This window comes from Ovis aries, chromosome 25 (assembly GCF_016772045.2).
Source record: "Ovis aries strain OAR_USU_Benz2616 breed Rambouillet chromosome 25, ARS-UI_Ramb_v3.0, whole genome shotgun sequence".
Taxonomy (NCBI): domain Eukaryota; kingdom Metazoa; phylum Chordata; class Mammalia; order Artiodactyla; family Bovidae; genus Ovis; species Ovis aries.
In genome coordinates, this window is record NC_056078.1 from 13,096,479 (window position 1) to 13,118,120 (window position 21,642).

Sequence of the window (21,642 nt, forward strand, 5' to 3'; positions counted from 1 at the left end):
TCTTAAAATAAGTTTTTAGTAATAGAAGTAATGGGTTAGTGTAATAATTTTAACACATACGGCCACAAATTGGCATTCCTGTTTCCTGAGCCCTTACCAAAAACACATTTCATAGTTTTGGGGTTTTTTAAATTTTATTTTTTGGCCACACCAGGAGGCATGTGGGACCTTTGTTCCCCAACCAGGGATCGAACACACACCCCCTGAATTGGAAGCACATGGAGTCTTAACCACTGGACTGCAAGGGAAGTCCCCAAACACATTTCATAGTCTATATCTCTATATATCACTGCCAGTTTCATAGATGAAAAATTCTCTCTGAAGTATAAAAGTTCCTGTAAAAGTATTATTGGTTGGTTATTGCCAGAATACTGTGTACAAACAGCCACAAAGTTTCCATGGCGTAAAAAACTTTGTTCCATATTTATGCACCCACAGGGTGGCTGGACTTCAGCCAACACGGTATGCTCAGGTCTGCTCCCTGGGTCTCTAATTCTCCTGGGACCAATGACAACCCACATACATTCTTCTGCTGCAGAAACAGCATACATTCTGTGTGCTGCAGAAACACAGGAGAAAAAGTCTCTGCTCACATCATAGCCACAAGAGTTTCAAAATAAGTCTCTGTCAAGTCCAGTGTCAAGGGACAGGAAGTCCATGCCACTTACCATGACGTCATGGTGGCTGATGGTCCCTATTGCAGGAAAGTGAAGCATCCAGACTAGTAATTCCACCAGAACTATGAAGCTGAACACTGCCTTGCATGTTTATTAGTGGTATTCCTTACTTTGGAGTATTACCTATTTGGGAGTGCCTTGGACCAGGGGGCAGATTTAGATATAATGATCAGCGAAGGTGAGTCATGCAGAAGGAACAGTTTTCAAAGCCAGGAGAACTGCAAGGGGCCAGTGTGAGCAGGACAGGGAAGTTCAGGAGCAGGGATGGGGTGGGGGGAAAGTTCAAGGTGACATGCTCCAATATGTGGGGAGAGTAGATTAGGATCCAGAGCAGCAATAGGGGGATCCCTTCTTAGGCTCCTGCAGTAAACCCTCAACTTTAAGGTTGTGAATAATTTTTTAGTGGACAAGGGCTTCAAAGAAGAGCGAAGGTAAGGTAAACTGGAAGAAAGCTTGGAGATGTGAGTGAGAGGGAGAAGCTGAAATCGGTATTACCGGTGCTGGGCTTCGTTAGTTCAGCCTCTTAACCACCGTGACTAAGTCCACTTCCCCAAGAAGCTCTTCTTGCCCTTCATGGTCACAGGCAACACCACAGTTCCATACACCATTTACCCAGAACAAAACTCGCCCAAACCACACACCCACCTCCCCTCCCCGCCGCCTGTCCCAAATCTCCGGATATGGTCAACACTGAGCCAGGCTGCCCCCTCCCTGACACAAGGACCGGCCCTCAGGAGGCTCCGCGCACTTTGCTCAGAGCACCCCATGAATGTTACTACAGCTTTGGTTTCGGAGACAAGAAGAGGCCAGAGTACCCGTGAGAAGATGAGGGAACCAGAAGACACGCTAGGTGAATCCAAAATTTTCACTAACCAACAAGAAGGGATGCGGGGGAGGTGAGGGGCCCTCTGAAGAAACTGTTTTCCCCGCAGTGTCAGCCGCTCACCGGGTCTCCCTGCCTGAGGTTGCTTGCTCTCCGGAAAGTGAGCTTCTCTATACACACTGGCTACCTACTGTCACCATGGGAACACCATGGGCGGGGCTGCGAAGCCGTCACTGGGACGCTCCTGGATCGGAGCCTCGGATTGGTCGGTAGGGTGCGGGGCGGGGCCGGCTGGGGATGGGCTGATAGCCTGGAGGCTCCAGGTGGGTAGTGCCGCAACGGGCCGTGGATTTAAGGCTCAGGTAGAAACCTCATTTCTGGGGCCTGGCAAAGTCATAGAGGGAAATGTTTGCCCCTTCTCATCACTTTAAAGGACCTCCACAGGAAGAAAAATATCCTCCTGCTGGCCACTCCTGATGCCCCACACCCCCGCCAAGAAACTTTTTTCTGTAGGACACGTGAAACTGAGAAGCAGAGAGCCAAAAACATCCATGGATATTGTTAATCTTTCTCTCAGCTCTCCCCCAAAAGACAAAGCTGTTTGCCAGCGTCATTACGGTGCAATGGGTAAAGATAATCATACTTTTCAGAAATTACTGCGCATTGGTTCTGAAGTAATTTCTGAAGATCACCATTCAGAGAGTAGGAGCTTATGAAGTTTTAGCTTAGGTCCATCTCACAGTGGATCCCTGAGGCCACCCTATGGTTATTTGCCCAGTTGCAGAACTGGACTAGACAAACTCGGCAACTGACAGAATTCTCGCATTGGTTCCCTGATCTATGGAATGAGGGTTGTTATCGTAGGAAAGGCCAGGTGGAAGCCACTAGAACAGCCTCTACTAGAACAGTTAGAAAAAATAAAAAATGAAACACTGTGTTCCTGGAGGGATTGCAGAGATTAGTGTCACCATCAAGGATCTGAAGGATACTGGAGTGGCGGTGATTCCCATCCACAGACCCATTCAACTCACTCTTTTGGCATATGTGAAAGACAAATAGATCTTGGAGAATGACAGTGAACCTGTGTTTAGGGATATAACAAGGAACACAATTGCAATATTGGTGACAGTGAAGTTTGGGGAAGAAGTACGTGGATCTGCTTCTCTGAATAGGCAAAACAAAAACCAAACCATTTGTGTCTGTGTGAATGCTCACCCAAGTGTGAGTGCAGCAGAGGAGAATTTTAATCAAGGGGATAGGATGATCCCTTCTGTGGTTACCATTCAGCCTCTTTCCTCAGCCACCCCGTCATCACCCAATGGCCTCATGAGCAAAGTGGCCACAGTGCCAAGTTGATTCTGCTGGACAGCTTACATCATGGAAGAAAAGTCACTTTGATCTTACTGGAATAGACACTTAGTCTGAGTATGGATTCTCCTTTCTAAGAGGGTTCTTGCTGTGCCATGATGGCAGTTCAAAGATGGCCATGAATTTTTTGGATCTTCTCCCATACTGAAGTGGGGGTCTATGTCCCCTCCCCTTAAACCTGGCAGGCTCTTCAGCTGGTTTGACCAACAGAATATAGAAGAAGTGATGCTAGGCCAATTTGGGGCTCAGGATTTTAGACGCTTCCACTTCATGTCTCTCACAACCCTCAGCCTTGGGGTTCTCAGCTGCAAGGTAAGAATTTCTGCTACCTTTCTAAAGATACCATATTGAGAGCCCATGAAACTGCACAGAGAGAGAACTTGCTGAGCCTAGCTTCTTGTTATAACAAAAGCACCAGGCACATGAATGAAGCCATCATGGGCCCCAGATCACCCCAGTCACTAGCTGAAAACTGAGTAACCCCAGTGCACACACTCATGGAGCAAGAAAAGTGGCCACCCTGGGAATTCCCTGGTGGTCCAGTGGTTAGGACTCAGCATTTTCACTGCCCGAAAGTGAAAGTCACTCAGTCGTGTTCAACTCTTTGTGACCCCGTGGACTATACAGTCCATGAAATTCTCCAGGCCAGAAAACTTGAGTGGGTAGGCTTTCTCTTATCCAGGGGACTTTCCCAACCCAAGGATCAAACTCAGGTCTCCCGCACTGCAGGTGGATTCTTTACCAGCTGAGCCACAAGGGAAGCCCAAGAATACTGGAGTGGGTAGCCTATCCCTTCTCTAGCAAATCTTCCTGATCCAGGAATTGAACCAGGGTCTCCTGCATTGCAGGCGGATTCTTAACCAACTGAGCTATCAGAGAAGCCCAAGTACTTGGTGTTATTACCAGGTTAGACGTGGGGGGATCCTGAGAGGGAGGGAAGGCACTTCTGCAGGTGCAGAGGGTTCCTGGAAACCTGAGTACAACTGTCTGCTCAGATGTCCCCGTGCTAGGCCTCAAGGAACTTCTGTCAATGCAGGAAGGGAAACTTGCTAAGGCTGAGAGTTCCTCATTTGCTCCAGGTCTAATTAAGCCCTGGGCCCAATTCTCAGCGTTTTCAGTGCTCTAGCAGCAGGAAAAAAGTGTCTCTTTAAACACAGCGTGGAAAGCCTTTGACTCGGACATTTCAACCTGTTGGTGATGAGTCATACTTAGTTTCTCATTGTCTTTTCCTAGTTAGTGGTCTCAACAGCAGCCATCCAGTTCCAGACCTTATAATTAGTCCTGCCCTGGAACCTCTCAGAAGCCTGAGATACTGGTCCTCAGTGCATTTTTTTTTTTCCCATTCCAATTTACCACCAGCAAAAGTGTTAACAATTTCACCTTTTCTCAGCATGCCATGGGCATCAACACATACCCACTATCAGTGATGCGGGCAGCAGGTTTTCACTAGGCAACCACTCAGCAGTGAAACTCCAGAATCACATTTAAGGTCCCACCTACCTTGATCCACCCTGGAACCGACTGCCTCAGATCACTATCCCTGGGGAAGACTGAACTGGCCACGTGCATGCAGGAAGTTTATTGGCGAGTGTTCTTGGGAACAATACCCATGAGACATGGCTGAAAGAAGGATGGGCAGAGGAGGAGTGACCCAGAACACCAGAGGCTTCATTCAAGCCCTCAGAGAAGCTCTGGAGCCTGGCTGGCTGGTCAGGGATGTCCTGCCTTGAGGCAAGGGAGCCTTTTTGCCCAAGCATTGCCTTGCCATGTCACTGGAGGTGGACTGCCCCCAGGGAGGGGACGTGGCCTTGGGCCAAAGGCAATTCCTGGAGCAGGACTCAGCTGGGAGTCAACAGCAGCCACTACTTGAATGGTAACTAGCCGTGAGCAGCAACTTGAAGAGAGAGACCTTAGTTCCCTGACCAAGGATCAAACCCTGGTCGCAGGACTTCAGGGCAGTGCAGTGGTTAGGAGTCTACCTGCCAATGCAGGGGACAGTTTTGATCGCTGGTCTGGGAAGATCCCACATGCCCCAGAGCAACTAAGCGCATGTACCACAACTACTGAGTGTGTATTCTAGAGCTCGAGAACCAGAGCTACTGAGGCTTGCATGCAGAGCTCGTGCGCCACAACAAGGGAAGCCACCTCAATGAGAAACCCACGCACCACAGCTAGAGAGTCGCCCCTGCTCACTGCAACAAGAGAAAGGCCACGCACGGCAATGAAGATCCAGCATAGCCAAAACTAAATAGTTTAAAAACAAAACAAAACCCTAATTGTGGTGGTGAGAGTGTCAGATTCTAACCACTAGACCATGAGAGCCAGTTGCTAGAGTTTGGGTCCTGGTTCTTGTCTGCCTTGAAAAGAAAAAGTTCTGACAAGGAGACGGAAGATAGAGAGGAAAGCGTGCCGCAGTGTGCAAGTTAAGTGTTTAGTAGAAAAGCAGAGTACATGCAGACGCACTGGGGAGTCAGCGTGAGAGTTGAGACGTTGAGAAGTTTAAATCCTTTCTAAGGGGAGGCCATTTTCCAAATCTTTGCTTTCTTTCTGGCCAGTTGTCTTGCTTTGACCCCATGGCTGCTTTGCCTCAGGACCCTCTCCTATGTGTGCACACACCTTTCAGCCAAGATGGATTTTAGCGGAGGGCTTGGGGGAGGAGGAGGTTGACATGACTCATTATGGTCTGTTACCCTCTGCCTTTTGACACACTCCTGCAGGAGACTTTTCTGCACATGCGTAGTATATCTCTTGCCCCAGTGATGCGGAATATGTAACCTCTTGATCTTTTAGTCAAAGAGGGTTTAGCCCCTCTCTGTCAGACATGGGTTCAACCCCTGGGTCAGGAAGATCCCTAGAGTAGGAAATGGCAACCCACTCCAGGATTCTCACCTGGAGAATACCATGGACAGAGGAGCCTGACAGGCTACAGTCCATGCGGTCCCAGAGTAGGACACGACTGAGTAACTGAGCACGCATGCACGTCCCCGCCTGTTAACTTAAAGAATCCACAGGAAACAAAGTCCAGCTATTTACCCTGTTATTGCTAGTTTTATCTCAAAGTGTAGGCAGAAGGCTGGTCATAAATATCTACCCTGGAGACCACTTGCCTCTTATCCCTGGAAATGTAACCAGGAGGCTAGTTGTAAATACCCAGCCTGGAGCCCATATATCTCCTGCCTCAATCCTGCCCTGCAGTGCTCCACGGTCCAGCACGCCACATGCCTCTGAATGTCCCTTCCAGCATATTCCACCCTGGACTGCAAAATACTGTGGACACACCTCCAATTCCCAATGCCATGAGGGCCAGGCTGACTGCCAGCACTGGAGATGTGGACAACAGAAGGGGACAGTCGGCCTGAGCATGCAGTGAGTTTGAAGAGGCATCTGACAGCCTGGAGCAGATGCTGGGTGCTGGGGAGAAGCTGGAGAGAGGGGTGGAACGGGTAGGGAGTGATCAAGCGGGCAGGGAGATGCTGAAGCTGGAGCTGAAGAGCTGGGTGTGATTGGGGAGGAAGGAGGAAGCCCCGGGAGGTTTCCAGCAGGGACCAGGAGTGGTTAGAGCAACGCTTGAGAAAACTCCATCTGATGTGGAGGGGAGAGCGGCCAAGCAAGTCTGGGAGAGGCTAAGGTGTGGGGGGAGGGTAAGTCCCCAGGGCAACGAGGGGACAGAGGGATCTGAGAGACAACTGGTGGCAGCCAGCCTAGAAACTGCATGGAGAGTGGGGGTGAGGCAGCAGTACAGTTTTGCACCCAGTTCAGCCAGAAAGACCAGAAGAGCAAGAGCAGAAGGCGGATCAGAGGTGGGTAGAAGCACGAATTTCCTGGGGCTGTGCGAGGTGCCCAAAGGACTGCTTTCACAACCTCCAGGAGCGTCAGAATGAGGAAGTCGGAATGCACAAGGGAGAAAGGAATGTGAGAGGAGCAGCACCTGGGTCAAGGCAGGGCTGGTGGAGGGCACCCACAGGGCTTTGGAAGAATGTGTCCTGAAGGCCCAGACCCAGGGGGCAGGGTGGAGCCCGGGCTGTGTCTACACAGTGCCTAGATGCTAGATGAGGGCTGGAGAGAGGGCTGTGTACCTGGATTGAGTCTGAAGCAGAGCAGAGAATCGGTGCCCTTGAATCAAGGGGTTAGTTTTTGATATAAGATCTACTGCTGTCAGCTTGAGGCAGGAGACAGGCTTCAGGTTAGACATTTACAACTGGCCTCCTGTTTGCATTTCCTGAGATAGGTGGATTCCACGTAAGGCGTTTACAATCAACCTTCTATTTGCCCTCTGAAATGGAAGTAACAGTAGAAACAGGGTAAATAGCCAAGATTTTTCTCTTGCAAACACTTTACGATAACAGTCATGGTGAGAATGAAGAAGAACAAAACCCTGTTTGAGTAACGGATTAAGGGATCTCTGCTCCCTACCTTCTTGAGACAAGGGAGACACTACAAATTCGAAGAAAGGGTCCTTGAAGGTTAAGAGTCAGGGGACAATGTCAGGCCATAATGAGTCTTATTTTTCCCAGATGCCTTCACATCAAGATCCATCTTGGCTGAGGGGGTGCATGCACAGCGAAGGGGAGGGCTCTGAGATTAACTAGTCAGGGGGAGCAAAATGAAATGATTGGCTTGAAGGAAGACAAAGACCTGAAAAACTCTCTTATAAAGAATTTAAACTTCCCAAAGGTGCAACTCTCTCTCTGAGTTTACCCGTGCGTTGTTGCATATGTACTTTTCTTTTCCAATAAACTTACTTTTCTCTTTACTTTCTGCCTCCTTGCCTGAATTCTTTCTTGACAAGGCAGGCAAGAACTAGGGGTCTAGGCCCTAGTCACTGGTCCTGTGGTCTAGTGTTGTAAAAGCCTTTTAGTTCCCAGGCTGGGAACTAAGATCTTGCTCCCTGCTACTGCTATGCTGCTTGCTGCAAGCTGTGTGTATCTGAAATCAAGCTGTGTGGCCCTGGCCGTGGGCCAGGGCTCTCAGTGCCTCCACTGATCAGTGTATTAATGTTAATCACTTCCGTCATACTTGACTCTTTGCAACCCCATGGACTGTAGCCCTCCAGGCTCCTCTGTTCCTGGAATTCTCCAGGCAAGAATACTGGAATGGGTTGCCATGCCCTCCACCAGGGGATCTTCCTTACCCAGGGATCGAACCCATGTGTGTCCTGCGGCTCCTGCATTGTAGGCGGGTTCTTTACTGTCTGAGCAAAGGTACAAAAACAGCTCCTGCTAGGGACTTCCCTGGTGGCCCAGTGGCTAAGACTCTGCATTCTAATGCAGGGAAACCGGGTTCAACCCCTAGTCAAAGAACCTGAATATTCACTGGAAGGACTGATGCTGAAGCTGAAGCTCCAATACTTTGGCCACCTGATAGGAAGAGCGGACTCATTGTAAAAGCCCCTGATGCTGGGAAAGATTGAGGGCAGGAGGAGAAGGGGACAACACAGGATGAGATGGTTGGATGGCATCACCAGCTCAATGGACATGAATTTGAGCAAGCTCTGGGTGACAGTGAGAGACAGGGAAGCCTGGTGTACTGCAGTTCATGGGGCTGCAAAGAATCAGACACAACTTAGTGACTGAACAACAAGGACCTAAATCCCACATGCTGCAATTAAGAGTTGGCATGCCTCAACTAAGACCCAAGACAAATAAATGCTTCAAAGAAAAAAAAGATCCTGCTGTATTTTCTCAGGGAAGGAGCCACCAGAAATTCTGGGACTAAGCCAAAGTCAGGCCATCGGAGGCCCAGCAGTGAGGCTGTAAGGCAGGAGACCAAGTTCTCCAGTAAAACACTCATGAATTGAGTGCCAGCTGCCAGGCACCTCCACCTCAGCTCATCCTAAGGGGGGTGATGTGTCCTCATCTCCCTCTCTCAGGAAAGAAATCTCCTCCCAGGGGAAGTAACCGGCCCAAAACAATGCAGCTTAGAAGTGCTTGGGTCAGGACCTGAATCTGAGTTGGCACCTGAACCCATGACCCTAGATGCCAAGCCACTCTGCCCATTGTGAGGCTTCAGGAAGTTAAGAACGAAGGCCAGGACTTCCCTGGCAGTCCAGTGGTTAGGACTCCAACCTTCTACTGCAGGGGCCCTAAGTTCGATCCCTGGTCAGGGAACTAATCCTGCAAACTGTATTGTGCAGCCAAAAAAAAAAGAGATGAAAGCGCCAGGAACAGCCTTGACAAAGTGGCTCCCAGGAACGCTGGGGCTGGGGGAGGACAGAAAGGGAGTGGTGTGGTGGGAATAGACATGCCTAGGACATTTTTCAGAAAGGGAAGAAGAATGCCAGTAGCAGCTTGAGGGCCTAGCAGTGTCTAATAGACTCTGTTACAGGAGCTGGGAGAGAGGCCACGCTGAAGAGGCCAGTGGAGTCTGGAGGGGAAGAGGGGGCAATGAGCTCAGCAAAGAGCTGTGTGTGGGACTTCCCTGGTGGCCCACTGGATAAGAATCTGCCTGCCAATGCAGAGAACATGGATTTTAACCCTGGTTCAAAAAGAGAAATTTGGAATCATGATCTTTCAGTGAGGAAGGATAAAGACCCCCAGGCACTGGATGTTTTAAAGAAGAATTCCAAAGACTGATCCCTGGGCATTTCAAGTTTAAAAGGTCAGGATGCTGAGCAGCAACCAGCAAAGGAGTCCAAGAAGGACTAGCCAGTCGAGTAAGAGAACCATGGGACAGTGGTGCTGGAGGCCAGGGAAAAAACTGAATACTTCAAAGAGAAAGAAATTATTCCCCATGAAATATCTGCTAGGTCAAGAAAGACCAGTGGGGTCATGCTTTCCTACTGTTGGGAATGTTTCAGTGGAGGAGGACAGAGGAAGTGCAGGAGTGGAGGAACATGTCCTTGAGCAAGGAGAGGCAATGAGGTCACTTGGAGGAGCAGAAGAGTTCACCCTGGAGGGCAGCCCAGAGGTTCCCTCCTGACTGCTTCTGTCAAGTTAGTCAAAATGAGACCAAGTTTTCACGGAGAGTCAGGGCAAGGAGGATGTCTTGGGAGAGTGAATTGGCCAGAAGCAGAAATGGCAACCCCCTCCAGTATTCTCGCATGAAAAATTCCATGGCCAGGGGAGTCTGGAGGGCTTGGTGGGCTACAGTCCATGGGGTCCGGAAGAGTCGGACACGACTGAACAACTAACACACATGGAGTAGGAGCATGAAAGGCAGTGCCAAGGTCAGTTCCAAGCTCAGAGTCATGTTTAAATCATCAGGGTGGTTGTGAAGGTCCCTCTCCGTGGGCTATTAATCCATGGACAGGCGTGGAATACTAGGGGGCAGAATGTAGTGAACAAAGACCCAGAGAAGGAAAGAGGCCAACGTGGATACAGGCAGTGACATCAATGAAGGACCAGGGTGTACTGATCTAAGCTCTAAACTCTGCTCTGGGACCCAGGACCCTCAAGGCCCCCTCCCCATATCCCTCCATTTCCATCTAGGCTCTTAGCCCCACCCTGACCTCCCAGTGCCTGCTGCCCTGGGCACCAGACCTCATTTCACCTCCAATTCCATCTCCCTGGGTTTTACTTGAGAGATGAAAAGGGTAGCCAGATGAAAGCTGAGGTTTGTTTACCATCACCATGGAGACCACGGTGCTCTGCTGTGTGTGGGTGGGGCTTAGGGGCTGAGGCCCCTGGAAGAGAGGTGGGCTCTGGGGCTCCACTACCCTCAAGGACCTCTCTCCATCCCTGCGCTGCAAGTCCTATAACCCCAAGGAACTGGATTCTGCCAATAACTCAACTGGGCTTAGAAATATTCCTACTCAGAGCATCCAGATAAGAAACCAGCTGGCCCACACCTTGACTTGGCCCTTGGGACCCTGCCAGAGAACCCTGCCTGGCACATCTGGACTCTTCACCCCCATAACTGTGAGGTGAAAACAGGCATGCAGGATCTTTAGTTGCAGCATGTGGGATCTAGTTCCATAAGCAGGGATCTAACTCAGGCTCCCTGCATTGGGAGTGTGGAGTCTTAGCCACTGGACTGCCAGGGAAGTCCTGAGATGGTTATTGACCTGTTCCCCATGAATTCTCATTTCTGTTGGTCTACCTCACCCTGAATTCCTGTTCATGCTAGAACAAGCTGAATGTGGACTGGGGAGGTGAAGGGCAGGGCCAAAGTTTCTTCCAGAGCCTTTCAGTCCTTGACTATTTTCACCTGGAAATAATCCACATACCAGAGAGACGTTTTGGAGCGGTGAATTATGTTCCCCTACAGATATGTTCCCCAGATGATGTGTGACCTTTGTAACCTGCCCTGGGACACCACTCCTCCTCCCACCATGAGAGAAGACCTTCCCAGAGAAAAGGATAGGGCAGTGAAAAGGGAGAAGTGCAGGTAAGCTTTGGAAGGGGGTGTTAGTCGAGCGCATGTGGTGTCCTTGGAGCTGCCGTGAGCCATGTGGATGATACGCTGGCCTGCTGAGCTGCTGCCACCAACGGCCACGTCATCTAAGAGTCTATCCTGCATGAGAAGGGCAGAGAGGACGGGACCTTTGGTAAGAACGTGGAACACAATGGGGACATGCATACATAAGTGCTAAATAAAGACATGTGATATACGATGAGAATTTAGGCTGCACTGGGAGTGCGGAGTCTTAGCCACTGGACCACCAGGGCTTTGAAGGCCCCAAAGACTCAGGTTCATAATGATCAACAGCAGCCTGGATGGAATAGGTCCTCACGAAGAGCACTGGAAATGCACACACATGTCAGCAATATGAAGCATGCAGTATATAAAACATTTCGTAAGACAGAGAAAGAATCTGCCATCTATACAAGAAATGTATTACATCTATCTCCCTATGGACAGAAATGAAGACTACTTTAATAAAAATTATGTGGTTAGACAAATATAGTGGTTACATGAATATTTTTAAAAAATGAAGAAAAAGTGTAGAATAGTGCTTAAATTAATTCTAAGTGGAGAAATGGTATACATACACGTAGTACCTGCATGCTCAGTCACTCAACCATGTTTGACTCTTTGCAACCCCATGGACTGTAGCCCGCCAGGCTCCTCTGTCCGTGGGATTTCCTAGGCAAGCATACTGAAGTGGGTTGCTATTTCCTCCTCCAGGGGATCTTCCCAACCCAGGGATTAAACCCACATCCCTTATGTCTCCTGCATTGACAGGAGGATTTTTACCACTGTGCCACCAGGGAAGCCCATGCATAGTAAATATACAGATTTATCTCTGTAGATTGGTAAAGATAGCCATTTGCATATCCAGTAGTTAGATAAATATAATGTCTAAGTTGACACTATATACATAGGAAAATATATTTTTCACATTTCTTAATAAACAAGATGTATAGAGTGATTCAATAAACATATAATCAGATACTTAATGGTTAGTTAAGTGTAGTTGTTAAGGTACCTGGGTGTTATGAAGACAAGCTTTTCCCATCAAAAGCTTTAGCCAGGTCAAGCCAAGGGCAGTCCTGTCAAGTCCTGTATCAAGAGTCCCACTGGGAGTACCGACCCATAGGGGAAGAACCAATGCTGAAGCAGTCCTTGACTGCCACCTAGTGGCTATTGGGGGTGGACTCCTCCCTGTCTCTTCGAATGAAAACCACCTTGGGATCCCACACCTTTCTTGCCTGACTCAGAGGCCACAGAAAGGGCCCTGGGTAAGTGAAATGAGGACCTGACCACTGGCTTCATGCCTGGTGGGGCTGTGGCCTGAGGGGGCAGTTTCCAGGCCTCGCCTGGAGGGACAGTAATGTCACAGAGAAACTAAGGCAGGGAGGCATTGAGAGACACATGGATATAGCAAAGATACAGAAATAAAGAAGCCAACAACGTAAGAGACCCAGAGGGATGAGAGAGAGACGGGAAGAAAGTCTCAGACAAATTCAGAAAGCAACACCAAGCAACATTCAGAGACACAGACACACAGAAGGCTGCCGGAAGGTGGCAGGACCTGCCAAACAGGAAAAGCCCTGTTGTTCCCACAGACTTCCAGGTAGTCCTCCAGCCCTATCCAAATACACCTTTCAGAAGGTCCTGGCACTCTAATTCCTAGTCCTTTCTTGAGACTCATTGGTACATATTAGCTTATTTCAGGGCTTTCCCTGGGACAGGCTGAGGTGCCATGGCAGGTCCAGATTTACAGCTTCTGAAACCCGGCAGCCATTGTCTCTTTGCCCTTCTCTTTCTCCTGGTGAGTGTATTTCCCAGGTCTCCTTCATATACATACTGTATACTTTCTTATATATAAAAACCTCTATAGGGACTTCCCTGATGGTCCAGTGGCTAAAACTCCATGCTCCCAGCACAGGGGGCCTGGAGACCAGGGAACTAAATTCCATATGCTACAACTGAAGGTCCCGTATGCCGCAACCAAGACCCAGAAGAGCCAAACAAATAAATATTTTTAAAAACTTCAGTAGGGACTTCCCGGGCAGTCCAGTGGTTAAGGAACTGTGCTTCCACTGCAGGGGACACAGGTTCCATCCTCGGTCAGGAAACTAAGATTCCACAAGCTGTGTGGTAGGACCGAAAAGTTAAAAAAATAAATAAAATTCTGTAGCACTTTGCCTGGAGAAAACAAAACTGACTATGGGTTTCCTCCCAACTGACTCCGTTTTGCTGAGGCATAAAAAGCTGTAAATTTGGAGGGTCCAGGGATCTCTCTTGGCTTGCTAAAGACCCCTGACTGGCTGATGAAAAACAGGATCTGTTTTAACCCACCGTGGACACCTCGTGGCTGCATCTGCCCCATGCAGTCTGCCAATTTTTGTGTTGCGTTCCAGGACCACCTCCTTGCTGGCACTAAGCAAGCTCCTGGAGAACGTGGGGTGAGTGAACAGTGGAGGGACTTGGGAAGGCAGGAAATGTCAACTCCAACTTCAGTTCTTCTGCATTCTCTTCTCACCTTCCCCAACTAGTCTCATCCTGAGGCCACTATCTGTGGCCTAGAGGCCTAGATTATGACCTTCTGGATTCTAATTCTTTCTTTTTAACTTTTTTGGCCACACCACACAGCACACAGGATTTTAATTTCTCAGTCAGGGATGGAACTTGCACCCCCTGCAATGAAAGTGCGGAGTCTTAACCACAGGACTGCCAGGGAAGTCCCCTGGATTCTAATTCTGATCCTACCACTTACCATCTGGCTCTCCTTGCTTCCACTTCCCCAAATATAAGACAGAATACTAATAGGGTCCACTTCATAACATTGTCGTGAGGATTCAGTTAATAATGCAAAGTGCGGCACTGAACAGAGATAAAACTTGGGACTTTGGAGTCAGTCTGGCCTTGGAGAGTTCATTTAATCCTTCCAAACTTCCATTTCTCATCTGTAATATGGGCACAAAGTTTGCAATATTAAGCCTGGAAGTCCACTGGTTAAGACTCGGTGCTTTCACTGCCCTGGACCCAGGTTCAGTCCCTAGTCCAAGAAATAAGATCCCACACGCCATGCAATAATAATAATAATAAAAAAGCAATTGTTCTGTTATTCTAAATACATATGAACTTTCACACAAACATATTATGTTCATACTTTGTGTTCTTTTTCTTAGAACTTTCAGCACTGAGCCAGTTTCAGCTCCCTCCCAAGATCTGCCCTTGCCTCTCTTCTGGGGCTGGTATGTTTGTGCTCTGAGGGTCTTACGTGCGGCATTGCTGCTGGGCACCACGTTTGCACTATTCCAGTTTTCAGCAGCAATGCCTCTTGTTTCCCAAGGTAGGTATGCCAATTTAGAAATCAAACTGAGATCCTGTGCACCCCACTGTGCCCAAGCCTAGGAGCTTTGAAGGTCTTAGTCACCATGGATGAAAAAGTAGAATACAGCAAATTCCACCCAGTTCTAGTGGCAAAACTGGTTCTCCAAGTGCTGTGTGCAATGAATGCGCGAACAGGGAGCAGGGATGGCTTCAGACCCTCACTATGGAAAATGCCACTGTTGATCATTAGAAGTTAATATATTAATATTTTACTAGTTTATTAAGAACTTAAAGACTTTATCCATGAAATTACAAGACTTTCTACATGACAGGAGGAAAAAGTGCTACACAACTTTTAAAATATGATTTCCCATTGTTTACTAATCTTCAACTTCAGCAGTCATTTTAATTTGGTAAACATTTCTGGGAGGAACTTGTCATCCTGTTTTGTAGTCTGATTGGAGTAGAACTCTTTGTTTATTGGTAACACTGCCTAACATATAACTGCAAAACATTAGGGGACTTTTAAATGAGCTACTGTAGTGGAGACAACAAAGACTTTGTCAAGCTTTGATTGCTTTTGAATCCAGAGTTCAGGTGGCCACAAATTCAATGCATTCTTTATCCTCCAGGCAAGGTTCTAGAAACTACTGACATTCATAGTCATATTCAGTGCTAACAAACACAGTTAAGACCCCTTCTCCAAGCCTAGTGTCTTTGGTCTGTTGAACTACTGTTTTCAGCTTTTCAACTGTAACATTCAACGCCAGTAAAAACATTCTTGTATTCTATTATTGCCAAATAAGTAAGTAATGCTCTTTATCAGACACTTAATCTTATTATAACTAACTTATACAAAGATGTGGATAAACAAGTTTGAAGGAGAGACATTTCTTGGAATGAGAGCAACTTGATCTAGATAAGAGACCCTTTTCATAAATTACGCTCTAATCTGAAATCTGGGTATGTATTTGACTTCATTGGCTCAGTTTAACAAGGGTGAAATGGGCCAAAGGAAATTTATGACTATGTCAACACAAATATTTTTAAACCTGTATTTCGAACACTGGCCAACTCTAACCTTCTAAGAAGGCAGTCTCTCTCCTGCATCACTATATAACTTAGCTGCTTTATGTGTCTTCACTATACTCGTCAATGTCAGTCAATACTTGAAATATTATACCACTTTTTTTCTCTTTCCTACTCATCCTCATCATGTCAGCTGTTCAAGGCAGAAGCTTTGCATTACCCAGTTGGCACCCTCAGTTCCTGGAAAAAGTGCCAGAACAGTAGTAAAATTCAAGACAGACATTGAATCAGTGAATACATATCAAGTAATTATATTAGAATGAAAATACTTTGAAAGATTTAAGATCAAATTATAGCATTAAATTTAAAAAAATCATAGGGACTTCCCTGGTTATCCAGTGTGGTTAAGACAACCATTCCAATGCAAGGGACACCGGATCACTCCTTGGTTGGGGAACTAAGATCCCACATGCTGTGTGGTGAGGCCAAAAATAAATACATAAATAAGTACATACTTCAATTTTAAAAAAAAGCACAGTACACATAGTACATGTATGTACATGCATGCTAAGTTGCTTCAGTCATGTCTGAAACTCTTTGCGACCTTATGGACTATAGCTTGGCAGACTCTGTCCATGGGATTCTCCAGGCAAGAATACTGGAGTGGTTGCCATGCCCTCCTCCAGGGGATTTCCCAACCCGGGGATCTAACCCACCTCTCCTGTATTGGCAGGCAGACTCTTTACCACGAGTGACACCTGGGAAGCCCAGTACAGATACAGTAATACCAACTTTCCCACAATTGGCATGTTAGTGAAAATACACGTTTATGGACACAAAATATCTAAACAGGCATCAGCCTAAAATTCACATATGCGTGCACACCAAAGAGAAATACACACACACACACACATCTGTATCTCCAATATACAATCTAAAAAACACTGAAATTGTACAATTTAAATGGGAGAATTGTTTGGTATGTGAAATCAAAGCTGTTTTTAAATCACATTCAAAATAAAATCACATGCAGTTTAACGTGGAGAGTGGTGGTTAAAAGAACTGGTTCTGGAGCTGTCATTTCCAGTTGTGAGGTTGGATGCTTCTTTTTTTTTTTTACTTCATTTTTAACTAGAAAATAATTGCTTTATAATATTGTGTTGGCTTCTGCCAACTTCAATCAGCCATAGGTATACATACATCCCCTCCCCCATGAACCTCTCTCCCACCCCTGACTCCATCCCACCCCTCTAGGTTAGCGCGCTGAGGTCCCTGTGTTATACAGCAGCTTCCCAGCATGCTTCTCTTAATCTCTCTTCACCTAGTTCCCTCATCCTGAAACAAGGTGAGAGCCTTCTCTGGAAAGGTTGCGATGATGACATGAATTTCCAAGGGGAAAGTGGTGGAAAGTAGCCTGCCAGGTAGCAAGCACTCACCAAGGCTGCCACTGTGGATATATCCAGAGTGAGGGGTGCTAGTCCCCTTACCCTTAAGAAGGTCATCATCTGAGGGGGGTGACACCCATCAATAGATAATTCCCATTATGATGTGCTCAGTGGCGGCCTGTGGGACCAGGTGGATAAAGGAGTGACTTTTCAGGGAATTCTGAAATGAGACAGGGTTGGCTATGGGGGAGGTGACACAATGGAAAGGTTTATTTCAGAAGTGGTTGACTGGGCGGTGTGTCCAGGAGGTACTTCAATAACGAGGTCGAGGGCTGAGGAGTATGGTTGAGAGACACGAGCAGCAGTTGGACAAGAGACCCCTGGGGGAGCTCTAACAGAAGCTGAATGAAGGGTCGGTGAGAAATGACATCTCCCGGAATCTGTTTTGGGAACCCTTGCACAGGGTTTCTCTCCTCTCGCACAGGTTTTTATCAAGGGCCTTCTCAAATGCAAATCTAACAATGTCTCTCCCCTGCTTGAAGCCCTCCCTCCCAAGGGCTACTGCCGGCTTTCTGGCCTCACTCCCTGCGGTCCGCCTCCACGGCTCGTCCCCCTCCTCCCTGGCCTCCTGAGCTCATCCGATGCTCTGTCCCTTCACCTCAGCTATCCCTCACAGCCTCTAAGGACCCAGGTCCGAAAGACTACGGCCATCTCAGCGGCTGGAACGGATAAACGGGTGAACAAAGGCTCCAGAAACAACCAGAACCCGGACCGTTACTGGCTGACGCAGAGAAAGGAAAACTGCGCACGCGTAATAGGACGGCTGCTTGACAGACACTCGCGAGAACCCAAGTAGGGCCGATCCGCACAGGGATGAGCGGGACCGCTTCCACGCCAGAAAAGCCCTGCCCACATGGCCTGGGCCCGCGCCTGCGCCTCACAAGCGGCTTTGCCCAAGGCCCCGCCTCATCTCCATTTCCTTGGTGCCGATTGGCTGGAAGTCATCACAGTCCTGCTCTGAATGGCTGTTTCTCGGCCCCCTGCACGAGGTATAGTAGTGGGCACGGATGGCTTCTTGGAAGGACATCCTAAAAGTCAATGAAGTCTTTTTGGCCGGAGTTGGCCGAAAAGAGCCAGGCAGTCACTGACTGTCGCAGAGACCTTCATATCCCCATTCTTGAGACACTCCCCCACATGGTTTCAGTATCCCCTAGTCTGGAAGGCTCTTAGATCGCGCAACGTGACGGGCGCATCCTGCCGCCTCCCAAATGCGCAGGAGTCAGCCTAGACTGAGATCCAGGAAAAAGCCCTCAAACTGCCGCTACCCTTCAAATGGCCTTCCCTGCACTCATTCACCTCTTTGTCTTACACCCATTCACCTCCTGCTCTCGCACTGGTGGGCAGGTGGGCGAAGTCAGGCTTCCTTCATCCACACGGTCCTCAAAGAAAGTGAGACCCAGGTCTGTGAGCGAGGAGCCCAGCACCCTGAGCACACAGAAAGGGACCTGCTGAACATGTGAACTGGACTTCACATGAAAACAGCCTTCACTGCCAGTCCAGCCAATGAAGTTAAATACATACCCAGATGCGAAAGAGACAGGAATAAGAACAGGGGGGCTCCTGAGGGAGACAGCACAGAAGGGGTCCAGGTGGGAGTTCAGTATTTCTGACAACTAGAAGCTTCAGAGATTTCCTTTATCCTTGTTCTCTCATGAATGAGGTCTTTTCTCTCCTCTACCAGATTCATCAAAATAGACAATCTCAGCCTTCTACTGACGCCTGTGACATTCAGTCTATCTTCGAAGGCAGGAAAAAAAAAAAACACTTCCACTCTGTGCCAGGCATAATAAGTGCTAGCCACTTCCCTTTTATCTCTGGCCAACCTTAGCTAATTCCTGTTTTAGTATCTTTCTTCAGAAAAATTAATGACTTTCAGGATGCATCTATGTTCTCCACAGAGTAACTGGTAATGCTTTGGGAAGGGGAAAAGTATAGTTTGGGAGTATGAAGAGCTTTAGCAGTGATTGACATGAGCAGAAGAGAGAGTCCTGGCGTGAGTCCTGTTTTTCAGGTGGCCACTCTTGGCAACAGACTTCCCTTGTTCCACACAAGGTCCTTTGTATCATTTGCAGCACTGAAGTCCTAAAGGGGAAGGGAGAGTTCAGAGCTGGATCTTGCTGCATTCTCTCTTTTGACTTTTGATACCTCTAGGCTCTCATCTGCATCCATCTGACTGAGGCTGGCTCTCCATCACCCACTCCTGAACCTTTCATCATCAGAGGTTTGATTTCCCTGTAGGTCTCAGTTCCTCTCACCAAGCTCCCCATCTGGTAGATAAGAAATCAGGCCCAAATGGATGGTTCCAGAAATTCTGATAAGGAATGCATGCCCAAGAAGCTGGGCAAGTGGCCAGATCTGGAAAATGACTTCCTGAAAACAGCCTTTACTGCCAGTCCAGCCCCTCAGGAATCACATCTTGAGAGAGCAATTGTTCATCCTAAATACTCCAAACAAATAAGACACCTTTTTTTTTTTTTTTTTTTTGCATGAGGTTTGGGAGATCTTTTCCAAATTTCTCCCAAACCTCATGCCAAAAAAAAAAAACAAAAAAAGTGTCTCATTTGTTTGGACCCGGGCACAGGACTGGAAAAGGTCCATTTTCTTTCCAATCCCAAAGAAAGGCAATGCCAAAGAATGCTCAAACTACCACACAGTTGCACTCATCTCACACGCTAGTAAAGTAATGCTCAAAATTCTCCTAGCCAGGCTTCAGCAATACGTGAACCGTGAACTTCCAGATGTTCAAGCTGGTTTTAGAAAAGGCAGCAGAACCAGAGATCAAATTGCCAACATCTGCTGGATCATGGAAAAAGCAAGAGAGTTCCAGAAAAACATCTATTTCTGCTTTATTGACTACACCAAAGCCTTTGACTGTGTGGATCACAACAAACTGTGGAAAATTCTGAAAGAGATGGGAATACAGACCACCTGACCTGCCTCTTGAGAAATGTGTATGCAGGTCAGGAAGCAACAGTTAGAACTGGACATGGAAAAACAGACTGGTTCCAAATAGGAAAAGGAGTACGTCAAGGCTGTATATTGTCACCCTGCTTATTTAACTTCTATGCAGAGTATATCATGAGAAATGCCGGGCTGGAAGAAGCACAAGCTGGAATCAAGATTGCTGGGAGAAATATCAATAACCTCAGATATGCAGATGACACCACCCTTATGGCAGAAAGTGAAGAGGAGCTAAAAAGCCTCTTGATGAAAGTGAAAGAGGAGAGTGAGAAAGCTGCCTTAAAGCTGAACATTCAGAAAACGAAGATCATGGCATCTGGTCCCATCACTTCATGGCAAATAGATGGGGAAACATTGGAAACAGTGTCAGACTTTATTTTTGGGGGCTCCAAAATCACTGCAGATGGTGACTGCAGCCATGAAATTAAAAGACGCTTACTCCTTGGAAGAAAAGTTATGACCAACCTAGATAGCATATTGAAAAGCAGAGACATTACTTTGCCAACAAACGTCCGTCTAGTCACGGCTATGGTTTTTCCAGTGGTCATGTATGGATGTGAGAGTTGGACTGTGAAGAAGGCTGAGCTCTGAAGAATTTATGCTTTTGAACTGTGGTGTTGGAGAAGACTCTTGAGAGTCCCTTGAACTGCAAGGAGATCCAACCAGTCCATTCTAAAGGAGATCAGCCCTGGGATTTCTTTGGAAGGAATGATGCTAAAGGTGAAACTCCAATACTTTGGCCACCTCATGTGAAGAGTTGACTCATTGGAAAAGACTCTGATGCTGGGAAGGATTGGGGGCAGGAGGAGAAGGGGGCGACCGAGGATGAGATGGCTGGATGGCATCACTGACTCGATGGACGTTTGAGTGAACTCTGGGCATTGGTGATGGAGAGGCCTGGTGTGCTGCAATTCATGGGGTAGCAAAGAGTCGGACATGACTGAGCGACTGAACTGAACTAAACTGGGAGATCTTAGTTCTCAGGATTGAACCTGGGCCCCTCGCATTGGGAGCTTGGAATCTTGGCCAGTGGACCACCAGGAAAGTGCCCCGAGACAATTCTTAATAATATTCAAAGCTTGTAAAGTTTTCTACATGCACCTTCGTGATCACTTATAAACACTGAGTTTAGTATATCTAAGAAACTAAATTCATTAGCTTGGGAACTGATTTATGCTGCTTCCAGTGTGGAAAGCATTGTTGCCCTCCACTGAGTGTGTGGCCAGCCTTTGGGGCCTCTCGGAGGGGACAGAAGCAACACTCAGTCTTAATGCATCTACACCGAACTCTGGCAAAAGGGGGAGATGAGGTGGTAACTCACTGTGTGCTCACAGAAGTTACACACAGGTAGCTGGGCTCCTTCTCCCTGGTTCTGTCCTGGGCTCAACCTGTCCTCTACCTTCAACCAGTGGCAATAACACCTGACACAGGTGAAGTTTTCCTTCTGACTGTTAAAGGTAGTAATATCTCATGGTGATATGGATGGGAATGGAGGATCCCTCAAGTGGGCAGCAGCTTCAGAATGGAGTAAAAGTGCTAGAACCTTCTGGAGAAGTGGATCTGAGGTCGTTTTCATACTTCCTAGAGATCTTTCCAAGCACTAGGGACTTAAACAGTCCTCTTCCTACAAATGCTTGCTTTCTTGCTGTTTATTTCTCACATGTGGAGTGGGAAAACT

At 47.6% G+C, this 21,642-nt stretch overlaps 1 protein-coding gene across 4 annotated transcripts in view; it reads right to left on the reverse strand.

Moving 5' to 3' along the window:
• The window catches only part of RASGEF1A (RasGEF domain family member 1A), a 176,690-nt gene extending 175,016 nt beyond the window's left edge, over positions 1-1,674 (reverse strand). For all 4 annotated transcript variants that reach the window (XM_060406415.1, XM_060406417.1, XM_060406418.1 and 1 more), the window contains exon 1: positions 1,551-1,674. The gene's annotated coding sequence lies outside the window, so the exon portion shown is untranslated. The remainder of the gene's footprint in view (positions 1-1,550) is intronic.
• Positions 1,675-21,642: the final 19,968 nt, after the last annotated feature.